The sequence below is a fragment of the Jatropha curcas genome, chromosome 8 (genome assembly GCF_041381405.1).
Source record: "Jatropha curcas cultivar XTBG-Jc1 chromosome 8, XTBG_Jcur_1.0, whole genome shotgun sequence".
NCBI classification, from domain to species: Eukaryota; Viridiplantae; Streptophyta; class Magnoliopsida; order Malpighiales; family Euphorbiaceae; genus Jatropha; species Jatropha curcas.
The window spans coordinates 22021612-22039614 of NC_143158.1; the positions used below are offsets into that span (position 1 = coordinate 22021612).

Consider the following 18003-nt stretch of genomic DNA (forward strand, 5'->3'; position numbering starts at 1 on the left):
TGGGAGGTCTGAGTCAAAGAAAGTGACTTCGCCTATCCTTCGCTGTAGCACATTGATCATGTCAACACTTTGAATCCGAGCCGGCACTCTGACGAAAGTCATAGCTTCAAGTAAAGCTTCTCTGTGCTCTTTAGATGCTATCAGCAAATCCCATATGGAAATGTCTGCCCTGGTTCTCTGTAATTGACTCAGCACCGAATTGGCAGTGACCCCATTAAGCGTCTTGTTCTGACTGGTTTCTCCCACTTCGACAGCCTTCTTCTGTCCTTTAGCTATCTCTTCTTCATTCTTTTTCTCCTTCGGATTCTCCACGCCTTTCTCTGTCATTTTCTTCTTTGTTCCATCAACAACAATCTCTTTTCCCTTAGCCTGCATACTGCTCTCGGGATTGTACACTCGCCCACTGCGGGTTAAGCTCTGCACACCTACCTCATTCACTTCTTCCTCACTACTGTAATACCATTGTTCTTCTTGATCGGCTAAACTCTTTTGAATGGCGAGCTGGAGTTGCTCATCCTCATCTTCCGGCACGTCGCCTACCTTCACAGTGATACTTTTCTCAATTTCGATCTTCAGTGGCACCTTCTCTTCCTCATCACTGCTACAGTCGTCCCATATGTTCAACATGGCGCACATCCGCTCTTCCCATTCCGCTTCGGCTAATACCACTTCTTCTGGTAATCCGCTCCCGATCGCATTGACCGATCCACCCGACTGAGACTTACGAGGCGGGTAATTGTACTGATATTGGGGAAGCGGATTGTTCTTAGTGCTTGGCTTGTTCTTTTCCGAAGGCTTGGTAATTTTTCCACTGTCAATCAAATCTTGAATATCGTGCCTCAATTTGAAACATTCATCAGTCGAATGCCCTTTGCACTGATGGTAATCACAGTTTCGATCCATATACCTCCCTCGTACGGGCTTAGTCGGATCGACTGGCAGCTTCGACAACACCCTGTTCTTGATACAGGATCTCAATACTGTGCTCAAAGGCCTTCCTAAATCAGTGAACTCTCTCCTAGTTCTCTCATTAACTGCACCTATCACTGCATTACTGGCTCCTGACTGATTCTGATTACTGCTTCCGGCACCTCTGTCACCGTAAGAAGTTCGGTAATTACCAAACCCTCTGTTCTTCTTCTTTTCTTCCTTATACAATTCCTCGATGTTTAAACCGGCGCTTTGAACCAAAGAAAAATCAGTGAGAGGTTGAGTCAACATCCTTTCCTTGAAAAAGGGTAATAAACTCCTGCTAAAGATTCTGATCAACTCTTTGTCCTTAGGCCTTGTCTGAACTCTATACAGCTTGGTCCTCCATCTTCTGTAGTAATCAGAAAAGCTTTCGTCCTTTCCTTGTCTCAAACTCTCCAAATCACGCAGACTGAACTCATCGCTCTCTTCAGTCTTGAAATGTTTGAGAAAAGCTGTCTGCAGTTTGATCCAATCCTTCTGAACCCCCTCGTCTAAACCGTCATACCACCTCCGGTAATCCTTATGTAGTGTTTGCGGGAATGCTCGCAAAACATCTTCCTCGTTATACCGGTTCATTTGGGATACTCGGAGAAATTCAGACAAATGAGAACGAGGATCATTATCCCCTTCAAATATGGAATGCTTGAAGGTCTTGAAAGAGGTCGAGCTGGTCGGGTGTAGGACATACTCAGTTATGTGAAAATTGGTGGCCGGGTCTTTCTCCTTAACTGCCGCCATCTTGTCGAACCTTTCTTTCAGATCGGCGAGTTGCTTGAGCATATCATTCTCAACCGGGACAGTGTTTCCCGCGGAAGCCTGATTACTCGACACAGGTTCCGGGATCGGTCTCTCTTCAGCCACAGGTTGGCTACCCGAAGGGGGAGTATTCTGATTTTGGGCCCTGTCTTGAGCAAGAGCCGCAGCCACAATCTGGGCAATGGTCCTTATCTGAGCTTCAGAAAATCCGATCTCATTTTCTGTGTTATCCGCCATTTCTACTGGATCTGAGTCGGGTTCTGAGTCTGATGAACTGGACTGATTCACGGAGTTGACTGGAGCAAATTCGGGGATTGGGGATGTTCTGATTAAACGCTGACCAGGATGCCGATGCCAAACTCTCAAAGTGGTCTCCCGGGAAGGATCAATTCTGACAAGAAAAATTCTGAATTACAGAGGGTCCTGCATGTATGCATGTGAAAATGAGAGCACATAGGATGGAGAATGTATTTCTAATGCGCTAAAACCGATATGGAAATAAGATTTCGATTTCAACGACCGGATCGAAAATTCGATGTGAATAATGCATTAATAACTTATTTTGTATTTGAACATTTCAAGCATTATCTGTCGTCAATCGTTCCTTTTGGATTTACGGTTGACAATTTTCTCTCGAATCCTTAACTTTTGCCTCGGAATGAAAGAATTTCCGAACGGGATTTTTCTTTTGTTTATTATTTTTTTTGTATCCTTACTTTTTGCCTTGGAACATATGGTCCCAAGCAGGATTTTCTGTTATTTTGTTACAGAATTTTATAATCTCTCACTTATTTTCAGATAATGCGAGGAATGTTGAAATACAAAGGAACTGCAACCCCCTTATAACTCCCTTTTCTTTTGGGTATTAGTTCGCTATAAGTGATTGCATTATATTATTCATAACGAATTCGAGATCCGGTCTCAAAATCAAGATCAAATGTCCATACCGAGCATTAGCTCTTATTAATGCGTGGCTGAAAAGGAAAGTGTTACATGGTGCATGAATGTCACAACATATGTACAGTTTATATCACACAGGGAAACGGGAGTTGGGAAATGCATGCCTTCCAACCTTATTTCTCCCACACACGGATTCCATTGGTATAAATTCCGACATCTGTTTCCTAGGAACTGGTCTAATCTCGACAACCAACAGGGGGTTTTGAGATTGACGATATAAACTCTCGGAAATGAATGTGGCATAACAACAGCACACAGAATCGGGTGCACCTTAGGGGAAGTAACTAAGGCTTTCAACTATATGCATTGGCTTTAGTCTTATTGGGTTTAACAAAGTCTGGGTTCCGCAAACAGGATTCGGGCTTTGTTGGGCCTACTCCTTTTGACGCACCTTTAAGGTACTAGGCTTGCGGTTGGTAGTAATGTTAATTCTCGGGTGGATGCACCTAAATCGCATGGTTTAGGCTAGATCCACCGTCAAACTTAACACCAGTACCGAAGGGTAGTATGGGTAGAATGAGGTGAGAAGCAAGGAATGCAAATGAATGCAAATATCCTAGAAAATAAAAAGGAAAGCAATTAAACATATATGGACGATTAAATATTTTCCATCGGCTTTTCTAACCAAATTTTTATTTAGAAATAGTAGGCTTTTAGAGTCAATTCCTAATTGCAACCATTAATTTATTAAAAATAACCGGGGATTAATGGGTGCAAAGTCCCCAGTGAAGTCGCCAAACTGTTTTCCCCCGGAGAAAATCAATGTTGTTTGTTTTTGGAAAAAGGTGGTAAAAAATCTTTTTGGATATGCGATGCCGATAAATCGGTCTTATAAATTATTTTTAGTCGCCACCCATTATTTCGGCAATGGGACCGTTTCCAATTTTAATTTATAAAATGACTCCATTCTAAACCCATTTTTATTTAAGGCTGATTATTTTAAAAAGACTGGTCAGGCGAACCAATGAGGTTCTAGGTAAGGGAATTGGGTACGTCGGCCCATTGGAAGCCGACGCCTGGAAAAAACCGGCCTCTTTTAACCTACAATCTCTAATTTGATTTTATTTTAGAAAAGCTAATTATTTAAACCCAACCCGAATAAATCGAACCGAGTTCCTAAGTGGAAAATTAATCAACCGTCCCAAATAGGTCCATTCATTGCATTCATCACAAATAAATCATATCATCCATCATTCATCCATAATGCGTATCAAATAAAATAAAAGACCCGCTCTTGCCTTATGGTTGAAGGCGGGCCACAAACCGATTGTAATAATATGTAATTAATGATAAACAATGAACAAACAAATTCTAAAAATCCCATGATCATCAATGATTAATTGGTTTAGTTTGATTAAGACTCAGTTTACCCCTGATTGTCTATTTCTCGGATTGAGCTTGAAAATTTATTTAACTAAATGAAACTAAGCAAAATAATAGAAATAAACTGGAACTGGGAGGCAGTCGCGTCACGCGGGTGTTCTATGGAAGAACAGTCGCGTGGCGCAACTATTGCCTTTATTCTGGATTTAAGAACAGTCGCGTCACGCAGGTATCCTATGAAGAACAGCCGCGTGACGCAACTATTAGCTACGCGACGACACTGTTCGTGACATTATTAAAATCTTTAGGTATATGGGTTATTTATTTAAAGCAAAATATTAGATACAGATATAGAAACAAACATGAAAAATGAGTCGTAAACAGCTGCGTCACGCAAGAGATCTAATCCAGGTCAGGGGCTTTTGGACATGAACAGTCGCATCACGCAGATAGTAGCTGCGTGACGCGGCTGCTCTGGTCCGCAACTACCTTTCAAACTAGTTCTTTTTACGTTTCTTTTTGGTCCAAAGTGGTTAGAACAAACCCAGAAAAGTTCAATAATGGGTAAACTTACGTTTTGTCAATGGTAAACCAATTAATCAATACAAAAATGAGATTTTTAAGAAATAAAATGCTAGAAATAAATAAAAATAGAAAGGATAGAGTTAGAATCGTTACCTAACCCTCAGATTTGAGGATTGCATATGCTGAGATTAACTCAGAAGTGGTTTTTCACAATTCCAGAAGCGCAATCACCAAGTTCTTTTGCAAAAATGAAATTATCTTTCTCTTTTTTCCTCTTTTTCTTATCTTTTTGCTATTATCTTTCTTTAATCTTAAATCTAAATATCTATGACTTTGATCTACCCCAAGTTTACTCAATGGAGTTCTTGAGAAAGAGCTCTAGTCGTCTTTTTAGATGTCTAAACTTTGAAGATTATGTTTTCTTAGAGGAAAAATGAGAGCAAACTGAAAATGCCAAAGTCTAAAAAAAAGTCCCGTTTTTGCTGTGTAATGTAGTATTTATATGGCTAGGGCAACAGGGCAGTCGCGTCACGCAGGTATAAGCTGCGTGACGCACCCGTAAGCCTACGTGGCGCGACTTACTTTCCGTACAGTTGCCGCGTATCCATACAAACAGTGCAAGCCACTACACGGGCGCGCGCCAAAGGTGTCAGACCCGTTAGAGCTGCGTGACGCAGCTAGAAGTGCCGTCACGCAGGTAGTAGCTGCGTGACGCAGCCCTAACGTGGGTCAGGCTCCTTTGGGCGGTTTGGTTCAATTTTTGATTCAGGCACTTCTGGTTTATTGTGAAACCTTATCCTTTGTCCTCATATCATCATTGGGTTAGGTGGAGGCATAAAACCATGCGTCAACACCCTATAGGATGGGACCTGCGGAATTAAAAGAACTAAAGGAGCAGTTACAAGAATTGTTAGATAAAGGCTTCATCAGACCATGCACTTCACCTTGGGGTGCTCCGGTCCTTTTCGTGAAGAAGAAAGACGGTTCGCTTCGCCTATGTATTGATTATAGGCAACTGAACAAGGTAATGGCTGGAAGCTTATGTAATGGCTGATGCTTTATTTCGAAAATCTATGGGAAGCTTAACTCACATTTCAGCGGAAAGAAGGCCATTAATTCAAGAATTGGATAAAATGCTTGATGAAGGCCTTAACTTGGAAATACCAGCTTCAAACTATTTGTTGGCTCATTTCAGAATAAGACCGATGCTGTTTGACAGAATTAAAGCTGCACAAGACAGAGACACCAATTAGAATTCTCGATTTCCAGATTCAGAAACTTTTATCTAAGGAGATTCCTATGGTCAAAGTTTTGTGGAGAAATCATTCTATGGAGGAATGCACATGGGAAGTGGCAACCGAAATGCAAAGAGAATATCCTCATCTTTTTCCTTCCATGTAAAGTGTTGTTGTATTGCTAGTGATCGACTTTGAATTGTTTCTCTCTGTGGAATACGATATTTCTTTATTGCTCATATATACTCTGACCTTATCTTGCTTATTTCTAAAATTCGAGGACGAATTTTTATAAAGGGGGAAGACTGAAATAATCCGAATTTTTATTTTTAAAGATTTTCCATTTAAATTTAATAAAATGACAGCCTGAAAATGTATTTAATTATTTAAATGCAAATTAATAATTAGTATAGTGATAAACCGAACCAAAAACCAATTGGAAAATCAAAAATAAACAAAAAACTGAGATTTGGGCTGAATCGAATCGAAATTGAACCAAACCAGCCCCATCCACCTGAACCCTTCTAGAACCCTCCCTCCTTCCTCATATTTCCAACGCTAGTCCAGTTTCTTCCTATGTTTGCATTTTCCCAATCGCCAGCGACCCACCTGCACCACCAACACACTGCCACCGCCACCTCCTCCCACTCTTCTTCTTCTTCTTCTTCTTCTTTCTTCCTTCTTTCTTCCTTCTTTCTTTTCCTGCGCCTGCGTCTGTGTCCGCTTCTGCACCTGTGACTGGCGAAGCTTGAAGCAGCAGCTTCGACACCAGCTAGATCGGACCTCCTCGCGCGCCACCTCCGCTCCCTGCTGCAGCTCGACGCCGCCAAAGCTCGCCATTCCGCCCCTCTCTCCATTCGAACCAAGCAGAGACAGTAGCTCAAAGAAGACTGCATCGCACCACCACCTGCTCCACCACCAGATCGCACCATCGCCGCTACACAGCTCCGCCATTGCTTCAGCGTGTCTCCACCCACCAAGAACGAGCGCAGCACCACCGCGTTGCACCACCGCACCGTCGCGCCACCACACCCCTGCTGTCCAGTTAGATCTCGCCACCTGCTCGCGGTTCCGATGAGCGCAACAACTTGTTTTGGTCGACTTAACACCACTGCTCTTACCTGCTCTTCGTTCCGGCACGCGTAGCTTCCATTTCCGGTCAAACAAATTCCGGCAGCAATATATTGAGTATATAAATTGAATTTTGGACTATTTTTAGAATGTATTTTTTTAGTATTTGTGGTTAGCTAATTAATTTTTGCATTGATTATATTCTAGCATATATCTTGTTAGTGTTGATTTAATTGAGGAACCTTGATAATGATATATTAATAGAATTAAAGTGTGAATTAAGCTAGTTTAGATGGAATGTTATTGTAATTATAAAATTTTTGTTGTGTGGTAATGTTGTGATTGGAGGAGGATGGGAAATTTGAATTGATTGATTGCCCGATGGATGGGCTGCGTGGACTGGATAAATATATGATAAGTTATTGATGTTTTAGCAAGTGGATAGTCCATTTTTTAGGACAGATGCTATCGAAATTTCTGTAGAAATTAGTTTATTTTTTAGAAATTAAATACGTAAATAGTTTATTAGATCAACTTCTTGATTCCTTAATTTAATAAGTCCTTTGTCTGATATAAATTCTTTCTTTGTATTCTTAAATTTCTTAGATTGTCCGGGCCCATCTATTGCTCCACTCGGTCAGAATCAGAGTTAGAGCTTCAATTTCCACTACTGTGAGTAATAATAAATAATACGTATCAGTATTGCATTTGTATAGCATTTTATATACTATATATATATATAAACAGAATTTTAATATTTTTATATATATAATTATTTTCATAACATCAGTATATTTTATGCATATTTTATAAATATAATATGTTACTATATATTTACGGTTGTGCATTGATATGAATTTGTGTATTATGTAAAGTGAATTGCTTGATTACTTGTGCTGTGAATTATTGTGCCTCGTATGTGTGAAATTGGGATGAAGTGGGTCACCATGGGTTTGTGAGGACGGTCTACGAGACTGTTGGTCGTATGGGAGATTGGCACCCCGTGTGCACCTGGTGATATGATCTGGATGATATGGAAAACCAAAGGGTGGTCTCTTATTGGGCGCACCTGATAATATGGATTTGATGGTAGCCCGCAGGGTGGCCTCCTGTTGTGTGCGCCTGATGATCTAGATTTAACGGAGACGACCGGGTTGCCTCCTGTTGGTATGGAAAAGAAAAGAGAGAATGGACAAACAATGAGAGGGCTGGTCAAGTGAGGATTAGACCAGTCGACCAGATATGGGGAATCGTGTCCCTGGTGCACACGTATGAGAGGGCGAGCCATGTGTGAAAACGGCTCTTTGGGGTTTTAGATGACACCACTGACTAATTTTCACTTGTTTGATTATTTGAAGGTGACATTACTTGTGGGTGCTGGTGTTGTGCCATATGATTGATTGTAGTATGCTCATTTTAGAATATTAGAGTGCATTATGCGTGAATGTGTGTGATGTGTATTATTTATTATTATTTATTGAGTTGCAAAACTCACCCCCCTCTCTGTCCAAATTTCTCAGGTAATAGGAAGTTGCTGAACCGACTGAAACTCTGTAATTTTCCTCGCAGAGCTACAAAAGTAATTTATAACTTTTTTTGTTATTATTATCATTAACTAAATTGTGTTATTAAATATGTACACTATTCTACTCTCAAATTGTTGTTGAACTCCACAGTTGTAGGGTTTTGTGTTTTTTTTTTTTTTTTTTTGGATGATCTTATTGTTTAATTAAGCGCATGTGAACTGGTAGCCCATATTATGAATGTGACGTCATGTGATTAAGCCCCGATTAAATTGTATTCAAGATAATTGAGACTGGGTCATGATTGTGAAATTATTGTATATATATCCTAATTTATATGAGCTTACCGTTTTTAATAATTTGTGTGGAATGCATGAGTTGAAAGATAGGCTTAGTACGGGCCTCGAGGGTCTTATGCTTACCTGGGCTCTAGTATCGGTCCGACCCATGGATTCGGGTCGTGACACACAAAAACCAAAATCATTAAGAAATTGAAATCAAAACCGTAACCGATCGATTACAAATCAGAACCAAAATCGTCAATTTTTATTTCGGTTTCGGTTTCACATTTTTAGAACTGAAACCAATCAGGAGTTTCTAGAACCGTTGCCACCCTTAATGCATGTAGAAATCAAATTGACCCTTTAATTAAAGTTTCTAGTTTTGCCATTGAGGAGAGAACTGCCAATACTATAATATTATTTTGGTCTATTAAATTTTTCAATAAATAAAAATAATACTGTAAAGATACTTATGAAAAATTTGCAAAATATAAAGCTTACATATTTCTGTAGAGTTTGAAACTGGTGTTTTAAAACTAGATCGGTTCAACCGCGAACATGTAGTTGGTTCAGTCTAGTTTGGCATGTAAAGCTGGTATACCTAAAACTGGATAAAACCGGATTGGCCAAATTAAACCATGTCCTTGAATTTTTTACCTTTTACTATCATTTTTTTTTTTTTTTGTTTTACCCAAAGTTTCCCCACCCATTATCATTACAATCATTTTCATATGTATAAAGTTGCCTAGAAACTTGTACAAATAATTTAAAATGGCGAAATTTCCTAGAAAAACTTAAAAATCAATGAAAAGATATATAATAAACTCTTTTTAAAAGATAATAAACTCATTTATGACTTTAATATATATATAATAGATTTTTATAATAATACTTTAGTTATCATTTTAATAAATTAATTTATTTTTTAAATATTAATAATACAACTAATATTAATTATATTAATATTTATAAAAACTAAGCTATTTTCATTTTTTAATTTTATTTTTTATATTTTATTTTTTAAATAATAGTAATTACAATAAAAATGATAATAAGATTGTCATGTTAAATTAATGTATTATAATTCAGTGTCTAATTTCATGCATTATGTCTCGTCAAATATTAAAAAAATCTTAATGTTTTAATAGTTCACTTTTTAATATTAAAATAAAATATTTTAAAAGGAAAAAATGTTAAAATTTAAATTGAAGATGATAGTTATTAAAAATCAAATTTATATATATAAATGAAAGCTGAAACAAAGAAAGTATTTAACTCGTTCTATTTATTCAGTATTGTAGTTTTCTTTTCTTTTTTTTAGAATTTTAGAATTTTTTTATTTTATGTATTTCGATTGACCACATATTAATATTTAATTGATTTAATATCTTAAAATTTATTTTTGAAATTTATCTAATCTAATCATTTAACTTAATCCAATTAGCTTAAGTTTTGAATTTCTGAACCTAAAATCTAGCTATGTTTAGCTGATTTGAGCACGTATATAAATCCTACCTCACGTATATAAATTCTACCTCAAAGCTCATAAGTAATTCACAATTTGTGATCAAAGTTTAGTTTCTTTAGTTTTTTTTTTTTTTTCTCTTTTCATTTTTATTTTTATTAATTATTTGATTATATTTTTTGTTATATGTGTTCTTCCATGAGCAGGATTTGATATTCATCTCGGAGGGTTTCCATTTTTCAAGCTTCTGTTCTTTATCATGTAGCAATTTAGTACTCCAGAATCATGACATAGATACCGTGTTCATATATAACTCTTAGAAAGTATGTCTAACATGTATATCTAACATGGTATTCATATACATATAATTCAGAGGTCCCTGTATATGGAAAATTCAAATCTAGAAGAATTTATTTTGATGGACTGAGGTTGATTATGAGATAAATGCACTGCTATGTATCAGTTTTTTTCATTATAATATATATATATATACACAATTTATTTTCTCTTAATATATGTTTCTTTTTAATTTTTTTTCTTAGAGATTCTTTTTAATTTTTTTTTTTTAATACAATAACTATCTTTCGGATTTTGATACAATAGAATCTCTTTTGGTTTATTCCATTACTAGTATAATTACACTATAGATAACTATGAGTTTTGGATATTAGGACTTTGGCAATTCTAAATTTTTTTTCCAAATTTATTTTTAAAATAAGTATATGTAAATAATTAAATAAGTATATATAAATTTATTTGCTCTACTATATATGCGTTGTAGGATAAAAATTTTTTAAAACAATTAATTTCTAAAATCATCAAATATACAACACACAAAATTAATTAAAAAATTGACTCCAATAATAAATATAAATATCAGTTTGTATAAAAAAAATTCAAATATCCAATCATTTATATTCAAAATGCTACTCTTAATATTAAATTTAATTTTATTATTAAAATATTAAAAAATTATAATCATTAAGTTTATTTTAAAATAAATATTTATTTCAAAATATTATCTATATCTATATTATGTGCATCTATATATTATTTGAATTTTTCCTCTTTATTTTTTTGTATTTCATAATTGGACTACTTATCTATATTTATATTTATATTTATGTATTATTTATTATTATTTGTTTCTATTACTTTTACTCTCAGCCTTTTATATTATTAATTTAATTGCTTACTTTTGTTTTTTCAGTAAATGCATTACACTAATACATTATTTCTAATTTGTATTTTTAAAAAATTATCTTTTTTTTAGTTTGCATATACACATATCTACGCTTCCCGCAGAATAACAACTAGTTATTTAAATAACATCAATTACTTGTAAGCGAAGCACGAAATTCATCTAGTTAAATATGAGATTAAATGTTAATACAATTATTAATTTATTTCTTTATAAATATTTAACTTCAATGTAAATTCTTTTTAATTTAATAAGAATATAAATTTAATATTATATTTGAGTGTGTGTGTATATATATATATATATATGTGTGCGCGCGCGCGCGCACGCGCGCGCACGCGCCCCCATGTGATTATAAGAATGATTTGAAAAATAATTTTATAATTATAATTTTTATTATTATTTTGTTACAAGATTGTGCATAGAAACAGTATTAACAATTCATTAACATAAAAAAAATCATTTATCTTTTTATTCTTAAAGTGGCATGAATTGTTTCATGAAACTATAAGCCAATATAAGATTTTGATATTTAATAAATTTTACTTAATTATTGCTAAATAATGGAAAAGGAAATTGCTTTTGTTAGGCAAATCACCCTCTCTAATGAGACCTTGTAATAGTTATTCACTTGATTTTAATTTTACTCACACAAAATACTATGGCAATGTACATTTCTAGTCATGTTAATAAAAGAATCGTTTACCTACTTAGTCATATATTAAAAATGATTTAACAACTCATAAAGCTTATATGCATATTTGTTTTATTAATTATTTGATATACTGAGGTAGAATTATCTTGTTCATTATTTGAGATATTGGAGTAAATTTAAATATTGTTAATATGATGGATCAAATCTAGGAATTCACATAGAAGTTTAATTGAATGTTGTTACTTGACTTGTTAGATGTCCTCACCTGTGGAACCTTTAGAAGTATAGTCCATTTCGTTTTCTTCCTCTCAGGATTTTAATTGATTATTTAAATTTAAACACAGTCTATGATGATAGCTGAATTCAATTGCTCAATAAAATTAGCCAATTAAATTAAAAAAATAACCAATAAATTTTTTTTTTCCGAAAAAAGCCAACTACATGGAGGTCATTCGCTAGAGTCCAAAAATATTTAAAGCATTATAGTCCGATATCTCGATACACATTTGATGAGGCCATTTCTACACTATAATCAACACTTGGTGCTAATATTCAAATTACCAAAATATCCTTGTCTCTTCTTCCCCTTGTTGATTTTGTTTCATTAGATTTTAGGAAAAAGGGTAACCTCTAAATTTACAGCCTCTGAATGTGAGAATAGTTTATCTAGAAATGGTCAATTGTCTAGATTTCTATCCTTCAATATGATAAAAAAAAAAATAAAAAGAAGTTATCTAAAGATTTTTTCTTTGGATAATTGTCACGACCAATTTCCATGGACTGGACCGGCACTAGATAAAAATTCAGGATATTACAATAATGGTTATTGGCTCAAAATGATCTAGGATCGTGGTAACTAAATTGTCTATTTTGCCTATATTTATTTGTCTAATGTCACTTTTGACCTTATTTAAAGTTGATAGATTTTGATGTAGATGAAAGAATAAAAATTTGAATTTCAAATATTTTTCTTTCACCAATTTTTTTTTTTTTTAAATGATTTCACTTTCATCATTTAATAACTATAGACAAAGCATTAAGTGAGATTATCAATGCACATGCAAGACATTCAATTTATTTTTTCCTCATCAATTACGAATCATATTATTCCAAGTGGCTTGGCCATTTAGGAGACACAAATAATCATGTCACTCAATTTTTCTATAGCTTGATATTTTTTTATTAAGTTACATTTGGAATCAAACTAAATTAAGATATTCAAATTAAAATTAAATTAAGTAACAATTGAATAGTCACATTTGGTCACACTTGAAAATTAAATTCATTGTGATTAAGTCACATTTGGAATCAAACTAAATTAAGATATTATGGATCAATACATTTTGCCTAGTGCAGAAAAAACAAATGAAAACAATAAATTTAAAATGTCAGTAGAAAAACATATATAAAAAGATAAGGTGCGCTAAAGGTTATGGATTATAAAATTTTCCTCATGGACAACAAGTTTGAAATAGTGTTGGCCAAAAAAATAAAGAAGATATGTATTTTCATTTTGATGGACATATTTATTTAAATTTTTATCTTTTTTACTCTGTATAACTAAAAATACTCATCTATTTTCTTTACTTTAATATATAAAAACTATATTAAAATAAAGTTTACTTCAATAGTTTTAATTTATTTTTATAAAATGCAAAATAAATATTTACGTCTCTTAGAAGGTCTATATCAAGAAATTATTCATCCTAATTTTGAAATTTATAAACTATTATTAGAGAATCCACCTCAACCATGACTAGTTTTCTTTTTTTATTATTTTATTTACGAAATTTTATTTTCAGTGTCATATTCCAGAATATTAGAGATTACCAAACATTATGAGCATATCATTTAATCAATAAAATAATTTTACCAACCAGAACAAGTAAATGATGGTTATTGTCTAAATGACATGTAAGCACATATTTTAGCATGAGTATGAGTATAGGAAAGATCCTAGAATCAAAACTATACATAAAATTTTAACCTTTTATGCTTTTTGTGATTTAAGTCTAGAATAGTTAATTTATATTTTATTAAGTCATATTTAAAAATGAAATTAAATTAAATTATACTTGATTTATACTTATTAAGTCAAATTTAAAAATTAAATTACATTAAAACACTCAAATGAACACTTCAATGAAATTAAATTTAGACAACTTAATTTGAATTAAATTACGTTACATATAGAATTAAATTAAATTAAAGTTCCTTAATTAGAATTAAATTAATCAGCCATTGATTAAGTCACACTTGAGAGTTATAACCCAAATGACATATAACATACATTTTGACATGAGTATGAATATAAGAAAATTCCTAGAATCAATCCATGAACAAGTCATTTTGACATTTATTATGCATTTCATGTGTTGAATTTATAAAATAATTTCCGCATTGAATCAAATTAAATTTAGATAAGTTAAACTTAATGAAATTAAATTACATTTAATTGAAACACACTTGGAATCAAATTAAATTTAGACAATCTAATTTGAATTAAATTAAATTACATTTGATTAAGTCACACTTGGCCGCACTAAGAATTATACATAAATAAGATACCCTAATGAGAATAACATTCATGTTATAGATGCATTTAGATGCATTATGTGTTATTATTAAATAAATTTATTTAATAATCTAAACCACACTACGAATTAGATGCATTTCCACCATTTGATTGCACTTTTATCAATAGTGGGAAAAATTAACAGCTTTGCATCTTTATATTATTGAAGCAATTGATTAAGTTAATTGCTTAATCAATGGACATCAACCATTGGACTTAAAATTTTATTGGATTAAATCAATCAAAGAAAAGACTTTAATTATTGTCTTTTTTTTTTTTTTTGGATAATAGAAGAGAGCCAAAGCTCTAAACACTAGTTACAAGTCTTTGTTGAGCTATACCATAAGCTTCATCGAAGGGAATGTCACGAAGACCAATAAGCAATTTTGAAATATAGTGCACACCTAAAGGGTAGTTTCTAGCAAGCTTAGACAAGAAGTCAGCACTCCCATTTGCCTCTCTATAAACATGAGAAATAGTGCATTCCCAGCCAGTAGAGATGAGACTACAAATAATAGCCAGTAATGCCAAACCTTCACTTGAAACATCCTCAATGTCATTAACTGATAGAGATATACTATTAACCATGCATATGTAATAGTATAGCTATGAATGATTTTCTATTGACAATTATTTCTTTGTATTTAATTGGAAATTTGCATTAAATAAATGTTATTAGCATATGAACAATAATTGTGATTAGTACATTTTGTATGTATTTAATTGGACCAAGTAGAGAATGTATGTTTAGTACTGACTGTTAAACATATTCTCTAGGACATTAGAAATAATGTTTATTGTTCTTAATCTTGATTTATTTTAATATGAGCAAACATTGATTGTCTTGTGCTTTGATTCATTAAAGGGTGAGTTTCATTATTGGAATAATATTCTCGGTGAATTGGGCAAAGATATTTTGTGTTTGTGAAATATTAATTAATGATAGAATCCATGTCTCGGTTTAGAGATTGATGATGCACTTTAAGTAAGCTTATAAGGTTTCATAGTGTAAACCCTGCAGGTGGATATTGAATCCGACACATGAAATAAGTTGAGCGACAATCTTAAAGTTATATTGTGATTTAAATAAATTGTCAGTAAGTTATTTAAATGACAGCATCTGTAATCTTAACATGGGGAACATTATTTTATTATGTTGTGGAATAGTAAAATAAATAAGGAGTTCAGTCATGAGTTTTTAGTGGAATAATTCATGATTAATTATAATAAGAATATGTTGGTCTACATAGGTTCTTATTATAATTAGTAGCCTGATTTATTTTATTCCTGCGGTCCCTGTAGTGCCCTAATTATTTGGAAAGTTAAGGGTGTATTAAATAATAGATAAATTATTTAGTTTTAAAATAATTGATTTTATTTTAATTAAATAATTTTTTATTTAATTTATTTTATATTAAAAAATATCTTCCTATCGAAGAGAGGTTTTTTAATATAAGATTGGAAAACCCTAAGAATATATAGACACACGTTATTCTACTCTCTGCCACTCAGAGAGTTCCAAAAGAGAGATAGTTAGGGATTACTGCAGAAGATCGTGGGTGACTCCAAGATCTCTGAAAAGAAGACCGGTGAGCGATTCTGCGCTTCAAGAGGTCAGTTTATTGATTTGTTCAATAATGTTTTTAGTTTGCCTCATATGGTTTCGATAAGGGTTGTTTCCGCTTTATACCCGCTCCCATCAATTGGTATCAGAGCCATACGAAACTGTATGATGGTGGCTATTTTGTCATGTTTCAATCGTGTATCTATTATCTGTTTTGATTGTTTGATTGGTACATGGTTAAGAGAGCTTCAAGAGTTTTTGAAGGACAGCAACACAAAAGTGCAGTACCTGATACAAACTTTTTTTTTGAAACTGTAGTTTTTAATGCGCAATTAATATATAAAAAAAAGCATATATATATATATATATATATATATATATATATATATATATATATATATATATATATATATATTTTGGGTGTTGTTTCGATGAACAGGAGAGGGGCAAGAAAAGACAAAATTTGGTTTTTGTTTTGAAGATCAGTAGAGGGGCAAGAAAAAAAAAAAAAAAAAAAAGGGCCAGCAGCGTTGCCAGCAGCGTTGATGCAGGTTGAAGGGAAACAGGGGCGGCGGCTAGGGCTTCTTCGTGAAGAAGAAGCTGCTGCTTGCCAAATTTCCCTTCTGGTCCCTCAATTTGTTAAATTTTATATTTTGACCCATGATCTTTAAGTTTTTATTTTTTGACCCTGTATCTTCTGTTTATTATATTTTAACCCCTGGACTTTAATTGTTTTATATTTTGACCCAGAAAGTATCAGTTATTCCGTTTTGGCCCCCTGGAGTTATTTAAATTATAAAGTGACCCTGATTGTTTCTGGTATTATTAAAATTGCCTAGACTGTTTCCGATTTTTGCAATTTTGGCCCAATAGTTTCTGTTTTATGCAAAATAGTCCAAACAAGTTCTGAAATTTGCGAAATGGCCCAGAATGTTTCTGTTTTTGCAAGATAAACCCAGAATGTTTTAATTTATTTGCATAAATAGACCAGAACACTAAATTTTAACATTTTCAACCAAAATTGTTAATTTTATTTGCAAAATTGTCTTAAAAATATATTATTTTGCAATTTTGATTATAATTAATTTATTTTAATTATATGAATTAATTTGTGAGTGGTTTTTTATTACTTTCTAGTTGTAATTATTTTCATTTCTTCCCCATCGGAAGATGTTATGTTTTAATATAATTACTGAGCTAGTCTAATTTGTCTGTATTGATTTAACTCTCCATCTGAGTAAATTAATTAGTGACATGAATTAGATGTAATATTTTCTCACACATTAATGTTAATTTAAGAGGCATGTTATCTCCCATCGAGTAGTATGTGCCGGTCTTATCTAATTATAATATGCAAAACATGTGATTGGTTGAATTCTCCCATCGAGGTTGCTATTCATGAATGTTGTGAATGTGTATTTTTTTTTGAATTGTGATATCAAAGTTGTATATTTGCAATTTGATTTATTCAATGTTTATTATTGATATGCTATTTTGTTTAATGCATGAAATAGAAATGGCATCATTCAGTCCCCTTGCAAACATCTTAACCCAAAACAAACTTGAGGGTCCAAACTATGTTGACTGGAAGAGGAATTTGGACATTTTGCTTACTGCTGAGGAGTATAAGTTTGTGCTTACTGAAGTTTGTCCTGAAAAACCCGGTGAGGGTGCCTCTGAGGAGGTCACCAGAGCTTACCAGAAATGGGTTAAAGCTGATGAGATGGCGCGATGTTACATTTTGGCTTCTGTGTCAAATGTTTTGCAACATCAGCATCAGAAGATGGACACAGCTTTTGACATGCTCGAAAATCTCAAGGAGATGTTTGGAGATCAAACTAGTGCAGCAAGGCAAAATGCACTGAGGGAGATTCTTACTTCCAAAATGGAGGAGGGA

At 33.3% G+C, this 18003-nt stretch overlaps 1 long non-coding RNA gene across 1 annotated transcript; it reads left to right on the top strand.

Moving 5' to 3' along the window:
• Positions 1-6817: 6817 nt before the first annotated feature.
• LOC149494336 (uncharacterized) lies at positions 6818-8512 on the top strand. The gene is made up of 3 exons (XR_016322002.1): positions 6818-6959; positions 7449-7514; positions 8363-8512. It is a non-coding gene; the product is annotated as an uncharacterized LOC149494336 (long non-coding RNA).
• The last annotated feature ends 9491 nt before the right edge of the window (positions 8513-18003 follow it).